Below are 13,921 nucleotides of genomic sequence, written 5' to 3'. Positions count from 1 at the left end.
ACCGACATCCACACCTGTGTAGAAAAACATAGATTCACTCCATAGGAAAATAAATCAAAGGACATTGAAAAAGGCGTTGTTGCCGAAATGCGTATGTCAGTACCCTGTATTGTAGCCCATTAAACCTTTGATTTATTTTCCTATGGAGTGCCTCTGTGTTTTTCTACACAAGTGTGGATGTTGGAAGGAGATTTGATGCGACTCACCATCTGCTGAAGTGCACCCGGGACGTGAGGTGTGGCGTATGGTGAACTTTGTTTTGTACCACATATATATATAAATATTCCTCGCTCATGGTGATGGGCGGTCTATCCAGACCGGGTTTTCTAGCATATTCATGGCCCACCATCCCTTTCTCAGAACGGCATGAGCGGCCCATCAAGGGCGGGCCATTTGGCAATTTATGGGGCAAGTCCACAGAATGCACACCTTCAGATCGTCTTTGCCTCTGAGGAAGAAAGTTTTCCATACTTCGAAATGCGTCAGGCTCTGGGACGTTGCTGAACTGCCTACGCGATTGAAGTTTCATCTGCACCTCTTGTACCAATAAAAGGGTGTTACCCATGAACAGCGTCAGAGTGCTTCCCACAACAGGGTGACCTTGGAGCTTCGATTTTAGGTGGCGGTCCGGCCGCCGGAAATGCACCATCCCACATCAGGGTGCTAGTGGGACACTAAATTAGCTGACCTGCATTTGGGGGCATTGTGACGGATTTAAAGAGGGGCATGGACATTGAGGCCCTTCTGAGGGCTTGAATTTGGCGGCAGTAACATTACGTGCAACGCGATCAAATTCGTTGGGGACTACGTGGCCCAGCATTCCTCGCTCATGGTGATGGGCAGTCTATCCAGACCGGGTTTTCTGGCATATTCATGGCCTGGCATCCCTTGCTCAGAACGGCATGACTGGCCCATCAAGGGCGGGCCATTTGGCAATTTAAGGGGCAAGTCCACAGAATGCACACCTTCAGAATGTCTTTGCCTCTGAGGAAGAAGGTTTTCCATACTTCAAAACGCGTCAGGCTCTGGGATGTTGCTGAACTGCCTACGCGATTGATGTTTCATCTGCGCCTCTTGTACCAATAAAAGGGTGTTACCCATGAACAGTGTCAGAGTGCTTTCCACAACAGGGTAACCTTGGAGCTTCGATTTTAGGCGGCGGTCCGGCCGCCGGGAATGCACCACCCCACATCGGGGGGCCGGGGGACAGTTAATTAGCTGACCTGCATTTGGGGACGTTGTGATGGATTTAAAGAGGGGCATGGACATTGAGGCCCTTCTGAGGGCTTGAATTTGGCGGCAGTAACATTACGTGCAACGCAATCAAATTCGTCGGGGACTACGTGGCCCAGCATTCCTCGCTCATGGTGATGAGCGATCAATGCAGACCGGGTTTTCTGGCATACTCATGGCCCAGCATCCCTTGCTCAGAATGGCATGAGCGGCCCATCAAGGGCGGGCCATTTGGCAATTTAAGGGGCAAGTCCACAGAATGCACACCTTCAGAACGTCTTTGCCTCTGAGGAAGAAGGTTTTCCATATTTCGAAACGTGTCAGGCTCTGGGACGTTGCTGAACTGACTAAGCGATTAATGTTTCATCTGTGCCTCTTGTACCAATAAAAGGGTGTTACCCTCGAACAGCGTCAGAGTGCTCCCCACAACAGGGTAACCTTGGAGCTTCGATATATATATATATATATATATATATATATATATATTCACTGAAAAAACCATAGGTTTCACACATGTTATAGTTAGCGGAAATTTTACTGATAAAAAACCAATGAAATTCCCCCGTTATAGTTAGTGCAGGCAACTATAACTCACGCGACCGCAATCCTCTGCTGATGCTAATACTGTATTTAGACACTTATTTGCCCATGTCTTCTTCCATACATTTTTAGCTATACATATATTACAAATATTTTTTTTTCATAAAGACACATATGTCATCAGCAGAAGATTGCGGTCGCGTGAGTTATAGTTGCCTGCACTAACTATAACGGGGGAATTTCATTGGTTTTTTATCAGTAAAATTTCCGCTAACTATAACATGTGTGAAACCTATGGTTTTTTCAGTGAATTTGCAAGGTTTTTTAAATGCTAATTCCTAACTATAACGTGTGTGAAACCTATGGTTTTTTCAGTGAATTTGTACGGTTTTTTAAATGCTAAGTTACTTTACGCCATTCGTGGCGTGCGCGCCCACTTAACGCAGTTCGTTCCGTGCGCGCACGGTGCGCTTCCCGCACCGTGCACGCACAGTGAGCACGCGGTGCGCTTCGCGCACCGCGCGCCCACTTTACGCAGTTAGTGCCGTGCACGCACGGTGGGCACGCGGTGCGATGACAAAGCAAGAAAGCACGTCAACAAATCTGTTTCTGCTTTCCTCCGTGACTATGGTATGGGTGCCATTTACCACAACAACTTGCGTTATGACATGCAAGACATTTATAGAGGAGATGGTGTGCACTTCAATGATGAAGGGAACAGAGTCTTCCTCTTGAACCTTAGACTCTGCATCGGTACTTACTTGTAGGTACCACTAAAAAATCATTTCATAAACACAACGGCTCTTTTTAGAGCCCCCTAATATCTAAACACTTAAATCTGAATTTCATTTATTTTTTTATTTTTTTATTTTTTTTTCTACCGTACGCTTACCGTAAGCTTACCGTACGCGTACCCCGTGATTTTTTTAAAAATCAATAAATGTTTTCTTTGTACTTTACAGTCCTTCTTTGACCCCCTCACAAATGTAAGGGGGTCTGTAACTCTCCTCATTGCCCCCTTTTCTTGTTTTCACTCTTTTTTTTCTGAGTCAAACACACAAAATGGCGGCCGCCGCTTCCTGGTTTCGGCCGATTCGAATGTTTACTAAGATCTAACAGCCAATCAGAATCGCGCTCGCGCACGCCACCGTACGCGTACCGTAAGCTTACCGTAAGCGTACGGTAAGCGTACCGTAAGCGGGCTCAGATATATATATTGATTTAAAGGCTATTTTCTCAGAATCTACTGAACAGATTTACACCAAACCTACAAAAGGCACTTCCTTGACATAGGGACTACCTCTCTGCCAAATTTCTAGTAATTCTGTTCAGCCGTTCGGGCTGTAGCTCGTTCTAAAGGTCCTATGGAAAAATGCATGGGAAAAACGCGTTTTGGGACCCCCCTTTTATCTCAGCCCCCGCTTGACGTATCCCCCCGAGACTTTCAGGGTAGGAGCGGAGCGTAGCGCCCCACCTATTTTGAGAAATTCGCGAGGATTCATCGACCGGCGCCAAAGTTATTCAAAATAGAATGTTGCGGATTTCCTATGGAAAAGGGGTCCTAACTATAACTACCTACTGGCGACCGCCAGTAGGTAATATATATATATATATATATATATATAATATATATATATATATAGATAGTTATAGTTAGGACCTATTTTCCATAGGAAATCCGCAACATTCTATTGCCAATAAGTCTGGTGCTGGTTGATAAATTTTCCAAACTTTTGGCCAGCTCCGCTCCGCTCCTACCCTGAAAGTTTTGTGGTGATTCGTAAAGCGGGGGCCGAGAAAAAAGGGGGGTCCCAAAACACGTTTTCCCCATGCAATTTCCCATAGGATCTGTTGTCGCAGCTACTGCCCGAACCGCTGAACGGAATGACATCAAATTTGGCAAAGAGGTAGTCCTCAGTTCAGACTCTTGCCTTTTGCATAAATGGTGTGAATCTGTTCATTAGTTCCTGAGAAAATTAGGGTAAAAAAGTTAGTGATATCTATGGCCGGGGAGGATCCGCAGACCCTACCCGCACCGTAAGCGCACCCTCCCCGGATCGAGCGCGCACCCTCCCGATCGTGCACTGAATGCTAATTGGTTGTCGAGTGTCTGTCTACATTCGAAACTAGGAACTGTTGGCGGCCATTTTCTGCCTCGGTAGAAGCGAGGCTGATGAAGCAAGGGGAATAAGTGTGTAAAACATATAATGCGGGCAGAGTGGAAATACTCTGACCCTCTAGAGGTGCTTAGGGGTCTCAGAAGGACCCCCTGGGGCCCCCTTTTAATAAAAAAAACCGGCAAAATGCACGCAGGGTGCGCGCATCCTACCGCGTTTGGTGCACGGATCCTCTGGCGTTGGGTGCGCGGATCCAAGGAATTTTTTTTTTAAAAAGGACAAGAAATCATTGGTTGTATGACAACTTTCTACACTGAAAGCTAGGGTGTATATTTCTGTTTTTTAAAGGCATGATTCTTATTGGTTAACAAAAACTGATTGTAAGGAACATTATATATGATAAGCTGATATGTTGAAAAGTCAAGCACACTTGCTGTCTTGTTTAGCAACATTGTGTGCTGAACTTGTGACCTGTGTGCTCAGTGCAGTGTTCCATGACCTGTTTCTATGGTAACAGGCAGAAGGTAGATTGGGGGAAGGGTTGAAAAGTATTTCATTTGGAAAGGGTTGAAATGTTTAACCAATAGAAATGTGTGTTTGCTTTTGAATTTATGTGTGAAGGATTGTGATTTGATGTTTACATGTATATGTGTGGAAAATGAAAGGGAAACTTTTCCATTCTTTGTTTTTGCTGAGAGGTGCACAGTGCAGAGATTCTGTAAAAGAAAATCTGGTGTGTGACTGATATCTGGTGTGTGACTGATATACTTCTTAATCTACAAAACAACTTGATAGGTGAGTTATTTAATTGTGAGACTAATGTATTTCTCCTGCTAAAGTGTAGGGAGTACTTTTTTCTCTACAATCTTATTGACAGTGTGTGTGCATGTAGAAACCATTCTGTGATAAGCATTTGTGTTTTTCATGTGTTTGCAGACAGATAACTGTGCTGTTTTTATATTTTGGTAGAATTAGAAACCAGTCATTGTTTGTGAATTTGGGAAATGAGTTATGTTTCTATACTAAAATGTAGTTCTCCTTCTAGATGAAGAAATGTGTTTTGGTATAGTGCAAGGGATAGTGTGTTTGTCTAGAATCACACAGTGTGTATGTGTTCATTTGGGAACCACTGTGAGAGAAGCATTTGGTAACATAGTGTATTTGCTGACAGATAACTGTTTTAAAACCTGTCATGTTGTCAAGTTTTAGTAGCATTAGAAGCCAGTCTTTGCTTATGCATTGATAAAATGAGTCATGCTTTGACACTAATGTGCTGTACTTTAATATGTAGATTGTGTGTAGTCTCCTTACCCCTTGCACAGTAGTGAATGAGTTTTTGTAAGCTGCTAGGTATAGTGTTGCTTGTCTAGAACCACACTGTGAGTCTGTGTGCATTTGGGAACCACTGTGAGAGAAGTATTTGGTAACATTGTGTATTTGCTGACAGATAACTGTTTTAAAACCTGTCTTGTTGTCAAGTTTTAGTAGCATTGGAAGGCAGTTTTTGCTTATGCTTTAATTAAATGAGTCAGGCTTTGACACAAAAGTGCAGTCCTGAAATATGTAGATAGTGTGCAGTTCCCTTACCACTTCAACTGTAGTGAATGAGTTTTGGTAGACTCCTAGGGATAGTGGTGCTTGTCTAGAATCACCCTGTGAGTCTGTGTGCATTTGGGAACCACTGTGAGAGAAGCATTTGCTAACATCGTGTATTTTCTGACAGATACGTTTTTTAAAACATGTCATGTTGTCAAGTTTTAGTAGCATTAGAAGCCAGTCTTTGCTTATGCGTTGATTAAATGAGTTAGGCTTTGACACAAAAGTGCAGTCCTGAAATATGTAGATTGTGTGCAGTTCCCTTACCACTTCCACAGTAGTGAATGATTCTTGGTAAACTCCTAGGTATAGTGGTTGTTGTCTAGAATCGCACTGTGAGTCTGTGTGCATTTGGGAACCACTGTGAGAGAAGCATTTGGTAACATTGTGTATTTGGTGACAGATAACTGTTTTAAAACCTGTCATGTTGTCAAGTTTAAGTAGCAGTAGAAGCCAGTTTTTGCTTATGCTTTGATTAAATGAGTCAGGCTTTGACACAAAAGTGCAGTCCTGAAATATGTAGATTGTGTGCAGTTCTCTTATCACTTCCACGGTAGTGAATGATTTTTGTTAAACTCGTAGGTATAGTGGTTGTTGTCTAGAATCACACTGTTAGTCTGTGTGCATTTGGGAACCACTGTGAGTGAAGCATTTGGTAACATCGTGTATTTTCTGGCAGATAACTCTTTTAAAACCTGTCATGTTGTCAGGTTTTAGTAGCTATAGAAGCCAGTCTTTGCTTATGCATTAATAAAATGAGTCATGCTTTGACACTAATGTGCTGTACTTAAATATGTAGATTGTGTGCAGTACCCTTATCTCTTCTAGACTAGTGAATGAGTTTTGGTAAACTCCTAGGATAGTGTTGCTTGTCTAAAATCACACTGTGAGTCTGTGTACATTTGGGTAAGGATTGTGATAGAAGCATTTGGTAACATTGTGTATTTGCTGACAGATAACTGTTTTAAAACCGGTCATGTTGTCAAGTTTTAGTAGCTTTAGAAACTATTGTTTGCTTATGCATTGATAAAATGAGTCAGGGTTTGACACTAAAGTGCAGTACCATGTACTATTCTCTTCACTGTGCCAGAACTGAAAATTTAAAAGTTTTACACAGGCACTGTCCTAGCAGTAGTCTGATGATTTAGTCAGTTTCCAAGTACTCATGTTGTGAACCATACATTACCACATAGACTGCTTCAAATGTCTATGCAGTATGCATGCAGTCTTCTAACATACTATACACTTGTCTTTCACATATTCAATTCCCTAGTCGGTATCCATACAGTCCAGCAAACATCCTGTCACTCCCTTTGCACTCCTCTAGTGACCCATTCAGTACCAAGTACTAATCCATTCACTGGGTCAAAAGCCAACCACTTATAAATTCACCCAGGCACTCTCTTTGCTGTACTCTAATCATTCCGCCAGTTCCCAAGTACTCATGCAGTGAGCCAGGCCTTAGCACATAGACTGCTTCAAATGCCTATTCACTATGCATGCAGGCCTCTAACCACCTACACAGTTGTCTTTCACACCTTCAATTCCCCAGTCAGTATTCATACACTTCTAGCAAACACCCTGTTACTCACCCAGTGTGTCTCCTTATAGTACTGTAATCATTCAGTCAGTTAGCATGTAGTCTTTTAGTGAGGTAGGCTTTAGGGTATGAACTGCTTCAAAGTAGTATGCACTATGCATGTAGTGTTTTAACCATCGTCACACTTGTGGTTCAGGGCTATAGTTTCTTAGTAGGTTTTATATAAAATGTGTTTGTACAGTAATGGAATAGTATACATTTGAAAGTTATTAATATACATTTATTTGTGATTTTTTTTACAGATACAGAACAGGAGTGTTTCTCATCTGTTTGCACTCTTCTCGTGCAAGATTGTTTGGATGAAGGGTCCTTAGGTGTTTCATCATACTTGCCGTACGAGTATTTCTTGTTAGGATCCCCTCGCAACAGAACTCTTTTGCAAATCTTGCACGTGACCAAGGTGGCATTGATCTTTGTTTGCCCCTCGGAATAAGTAAAAAACTACCACACCACTGAAGAAAAACGTTGTGGGCGTGATGCCTCCTCCAAAAATTCATCCTTAGATACGGTGAATATTTTAAAGCGACAACATTTACAGTTTTTGTAAGTTAAAGTTATAAAATTTTGTTAGCGGTAAGCATTTTATATATCTGTGATTTGTATGTTGTGTTTTTTTTGCTGAGAATAGCATGTTGGTTTTTTTTTTAACAATCTTTCTGATTGTTTTTTTTTAGCCCGCTGTTAAGTGATGAGTACGATTGAAATCACTATTTTTAGTGAAATTCAATATATTCTGAGAACAGCAAAAAAGGCAAACAAATTACTTTGTGGAAATTATGCTGTGTTGTAAAAAATGTATTATTACATGTTATAATTTTTTTTTCCTTTTCTTTCACAGATCCAAATTTAAAAATAAGCAATTTATATGAATTTAGATTGCAACGAAAATCTGAAAAAAATGTATACCAAATTTTATTGCTATTACTGTGAAGGTAAGTTTAACTAAGTCTCAATATGCAGATGGGGAGGATTGCAAGAAGCTACAAAGTTGCAACACGTTTCTAAAAACACTCTGTTTATACCTATGTAGTTTTGAAATCTGACCATAATCAGATATCATGTGACCTGCAAAAAAAGAGATTTGAGGGGTTTATAATATTTCCCATTGTAGCTATTGAAGGACCACAATCATTTCAATCATTCTTCTTTGAACATCTTTGCAGACAAAACTCTGTGCTTACCTTCGATCATTCGCAAGGAATTTTAAAACTGGAAATATGTCACTTTTTGTAACATAGTTATTGCGCAAGACACTCTTTCATATTTACAAAGAGAGGAAAAGGCACTCTGTGTACTTTTTATACTCCATGTAAATACAACCTCATTATGCACACCAGTTTGCGTTGAAAGGGTGTTCTATATGTGTTGTTGTGCATGATTGCACTGAATACTCATAGAACAAGACACATGTCGAGATTTGTCAGAAATCATAAATCTCGATATGTGTGTGAATGCTGCACCATTCTTAAATTGGTGTAGGAAAGCACAACAAGGAGAATTGTTTTCATTTCTCCACATTTTTATATCTTCAATGCATGCTACAATGCTCAGCATACATTGAAGGAGAAAAATGCCTTTACTGATTGTTTTTGTGCAGGAAGGTGTGTCTTCCTGCACAAAAACAAACAGCACTATGGTGCAAGGGTGCCTGTGTCACCACATGGCTGCAGTTTAAGCAGCCGTGCAGAGAGAAGCATAGATTTACAACATATTTATGTACATATGTTGCATCCCTGTGCTTCAGAAGTACTACAGCACAATGTAGTTAAAGAGGTTACTGTGTGATGCTGCAGCACTTCCTCATAGTTCTGCACTTATACATTCACCATACGCTACTAATGCATTCATTCAGTCAATTACGTACTACGCATACATTCATCTAAACTTTCACACACTAACAAAGAAATTTAGCTCTTTTTTTAAACCAGGAAAGTTAGTTCTTACAACAACTTTTTTTTTTCTTCTTTCTTCTTTTATATTTTTTGGGGGTTTTCTAAACAATTTTTAATTTTTTTTAGTTTTTCTGCAAAAAGAAAACAAAAAACAAAACAGGAGGAACCAAACAATGAACTTCAGGGAACAATAAAAAAAACCACAAAAAAAAACTAGCAAATGTGACTTTCTTGCCGGCGGCAGATCGGATCGATTGACTGCTCACCGTAGCACAAAGTCGCATTGCACTTAGTGCAGAGCACTTTTAAATATTGAAATTGAGGACGGATGTCCAAATTTTGGGCTGATGGATGCACTCTTGAAGTGCTCGGCTGCGATGAGGTGGAAGGCGCAGGAGCGGGAGTGTCTCTCATCCGTCGGCATTCTTCTCGTGCAAGATTGTTTGGATGAAGGGCCCTTAGGTGCTTCATCATACTAGCCGTGCCGCATGAGTATTTCTTGTTAGGATCCCCTCGCGACAGCACTCTTTTGCAAATCTTGCATGTGACCAAGGTGGCATTGGTCTTATTCTGCCCCTCGGGAAAAGTAAAAAAAGTCCACACCACTGAAGAAAAACTCACACATCTATGGACAGAGTCACACACACCCTACCCACACAAACACTCAGGCACCCATACAGATACTCAGACAACCAATCAATAACCCATATAGACACTCATATAGCTATTCACAAAACCATGCAGCCACTTATAAACCATCACACAGACACATACAGACATTCACACAGTTTAGTCACTAGTCTGCAGTAGATACATTTAATGACTCACTTATAGAGTCAGTTATGCACCTAGAAAATCACCCATTCACACACTTATACACCCACTCATTCTTCCATAGGCCTTTCACTATAAATATATAAAACATATTTAAACTTTTCAGAAAAACACACATTCACTGGATGATGTCATCAGTGATGTCATCAGTGATGTATTTGAGATGTCATCGGTGATGTCATCAGTGATATCACTGACCATGTCATGAGTGATGTAATATGTGACGTCATCAGCAGTGCATTGCGGGGGCGCAAGTTATAGTTAGCTGAACTAACTATAACAGGGGAATTTCTAGGATTTTGTACGAGGGAAATGTCCAGCTAACTATAACGCCCCTGAAACCTATGTTTTTTTGTGTGAATTTCTAAGGTTTTTTAAATGCCAATTCCTAACTATAACGCCCCTGAAACCTTTGTTTTTTTCAGTGAATTTCAAAGGTTTTTTAAATGCCAATTCCTAACTATAACGTGCATGAAACCTATGGTTTTTTCAGTGAAAAAAAAAAATATATATATATATATATATATATATATATATATATATTTCACCTCCATTCGCTTCGGTATGCCCACCACCTCCAGAACAGAGGGCGCGTCGACGAACGGACCTCCCAAGCTCGGTCCGATAATATTTGACAGAGTTCCTACAAAGCAGGAGAGTCGACGCCGTGTCAAATGCGCAAAATATCCTTTATTTTCAGTCAGCTACAACGTTGTAGCTGACTGAAAATAAAGGATATTTTGCGCATTTGACACGGCGTCGACTCTCCTGCTTTGTAGGAACTCTGTCAATATATATATATATATATATATATATATATATATATATATATATATATATATATATATATATATATATATATATATTCTGTTGAAGTCCTCAATCAATCCACCAAATGACGGAAATAAGGAGCGGCACACCAGGAAACTGTACAAAAAGATTTATTGTGCACCAAGTTAAAGATGACACGTTTCGGCGTATAGCCTTTTTCGAGTAACAATTGGTACAGCAAATTCCCTTAGAAATAGAAAACAATGCTTGTGGAAACTGAAAAGAGACTTTCGTGTCCACCTTTCACGTTAGCAGCCAGAAAACATTTTGATATACTGACATTTCATGATTAAATTCAATACTCATGATTTCTTAAACAATATAATCACATCCAATGTATTTACAATGCAATTTGAGAGTAATTGCAGCAAATTTTATAAATGTGGCATAAATAATTCACAATTCCATAATAAAATCAGGTAAAAATTATGAAACAGTACATGATTGACAAACAATAATTTAAACAGGAATCCCTGTAAATTAATGCCGCATGTGGAATTCAATGTGTTGTGCCTGATATGTGTGTCATTAGTCTTTTTGTGCATGATTGGATGTTATGTTATGTTATGTTATGTTAAGCCGCACTTTTTGAGCGCACGGCTACCCCAAAAGGGTGTCCCGGCGCTTTGGCAAAGAGGCCCAGAGAAACAGGAAACCAAAGGCAAACCTACTACAGTCACAGCGGGTTACTTGGTAAAGAACAGAGTCTTCAACTCTTTCCTGAAAGCCAGGAGGTTGTTCGCTTTCCGAAGGGAGAGTGGGAGCTCGTTCCACAAGCAGGCTGTCACGTATTGGAAGGAACGACCTCCCATCCGAACACGTTTGACCACAGGCACCTCCATTTTAGCCAGGTCCGCCGACCTCAGCAACCTCCGCGGCACATAGAAAACAATACGCTTCCTCAGATAGTTAGGGCCAATCGCATGGAGGGCTTTAAATGCCAGAGTGAGGAGCTTAAATCTAATTCTCCCCAAAATTGGGAGCCAGTGCAGCCTAGCCAGGAGCGCAGAGGCACTAGCTCTCCTGGGCAGCCCATAGATAGCTCTGGCCGCCGAATTCTGAACAATCTGCAGTCTGGATAACAGATACTTAGGTAGGCCTGCAAAGAGTGCATTCGCATAGTCCAGGCGGGAGCCCACAAGCGCCTGGACTACATTCCTACGGTACTGCAGTGAGAGTAGAGGAAGAAATTTCCTGAGCATCTTGAGGATGCTGAAACATTTCCCTGCTAATCCCAGGATGTGTGGACGGAAAGATAGATCATCGTCAAACACCACTCCGAGATTTTTTACCTGAGAAGATGGTTTCTCTGGGGGGGACATGTCCTGGGGCCACCATGTCTTCCAGCCCGGATCAGGGGCACAGCCGAAAAAGAGCAGCTCAGATTTGTCTGAGTTGCATTTCAGGCTGTGCCGCTGAAACCACGCAAAGACTGCGCTCAGACAGTCCTTGATGTTGATTGAGTCCTTGTGTTAATAAAGTTACTTCAAAAATTGTTTCCTTTTACTTTATGGCTAACATAATTCCATGTTGGCATCTCATAAACTACAATGTAGTCATCTTATGTGTCGACAGAATTTAGGGTAACTTATGGAACCATGATTATCAAATCATTTAAAAAGGAATGACATGACTTCTACTGATGACATATAACTGGAAAATCCATTAAATAATTACAATCTCATCATCAAAGAACCGTCACCAGATGGTGTGGTCATCTACAACTTTATATCGCATACTCTCATATTTGATATGACATAAGAAAACAATTAATCTTATTATCTGTCCCAAATGGCCACAACACTTTATCAGCAGAACAATAAATCCACAATCCTGAGTAATGTACTCTTATAATTGTGACTATAAGTGATAGTACTCTAGCTCCGGGGAAAAAAGCCGAAAAAAAGGGGAAGGTGCATTAAGTGAGTGTGAATGGGAAACTATATACATTGTGTGGTAAGCCTGAGACCGATACTGAATTGAACCGTGAGTGACAATCATTGCTTGGATATGTCTCAATGGGAGAACGAGAGAAAGGCGGCCTCCTCATCATTATTCAATGAAGAAGTAGATGTTACACACAATATAACAACAGTCACAACGGAAACATCCGGAACCAAACGATCTATAAAGCAGAAGCTATTTTTGCTGGAAAAACTATCCAAACGTGAAATCAATAAGTGGTGGGAAATGACTCCCTCAACAAACTATGTGGAAGTAGGAAGAGTACCAAGATGTCTCAGGATATCGATCGCACCAACTTATGAAAATCCCAACTCGAATTTACTCATAGGTTGGGCGGAGTATATGGCAAAGACCTGCAAAGGAATGCTCGAGATCCTTGTTAAATATGCACAAATTGATTTAGAAAAAACAAGGAAGGAATGAACCACATTGAGAGCTGAATTAGAGAAAATAAAAATGGAAAAAGCTGTAGTGGAGTTTCTCAAGTTATTGCCTAACAAATTGAAAGACTACGAAGAAGCTATCAAGCTAAAAAAATGGAGAAAATTCCTAAGAGACAAAAGAGATTACGCTGAAGGTCGTATCCTGACCTCTGCAAAGCGTTTTGATTGGGCCCAGAGAGACCTAAGATCTTCCATAAACCAATGTGAAGAAGAAGTCCTATCGACAGGATCAAGTTCAGATCTAAGTTCTGATTCTGAAGGATGTAATTCAGGTGTCCCTTTAGGGGCACGCCCCCTGACTTTCCTCCACGAATTTCAGATATTCAAACAGAAGAAGGAGCAAGGACATCCGGTCAAACCCCCAGCAAGGGGCAGGGGAAGAGGCAGAGGTCAAAAAAGAGGAAAAAAGCAAGAAACAAAAAAAGATTCCAATTAAGCAAGAGAAGAGGAGGAAGAACACATTTCAAACCACAAATCATGGAAGATCCCATTCAGAACAAATCAATCATAAATGTATCTTCACGCACTCTAACGAGTGATGAAACATCTGTGTTACAACTAGGTCTTTCATTTTGTCCGACCAGTGATCTGAATTATACTAACACCAGGATGGACTTATTTTTGTTTATAAGGAAACTGAAACTGATGAAATTATACAATATGGCAGTATGATCAAAAGAGGTGCTGAGAGGACAAAACATGATTACATCATCATTGGATCTTCAAGTGGGGGACATTGATTTGCTCTGTGACTTGCATTCCCTGCAAACAGGAAGGGGTCAACAATCGCAAAATGATATTAATCCTATTTTGTGGCATTTGTGCTTCAACACCAATTGTACAAGCCATAGTGGCTTAAAAAGAAAATCC

The sequence above is a fragment of the Triturus cristatus genome, chromosome 1_2, assembly GCF_964204655.1.
Source record: "Triturus cristatus chromosome 1_2, aTriCri1.1, whole genome shotgun sequence".
NCBI classification, from domain to species: domain Eukaryota; kingdom Metazoa; phylum Chordata; class Amphibia; order Caudata; family Salamandridae; genus Triturus; species Triturus cristatus.
The sequence above is the reverse complement of the archived record's forward strand: the minus strand, read 5'-3'. Positions refer to the sequence as shown.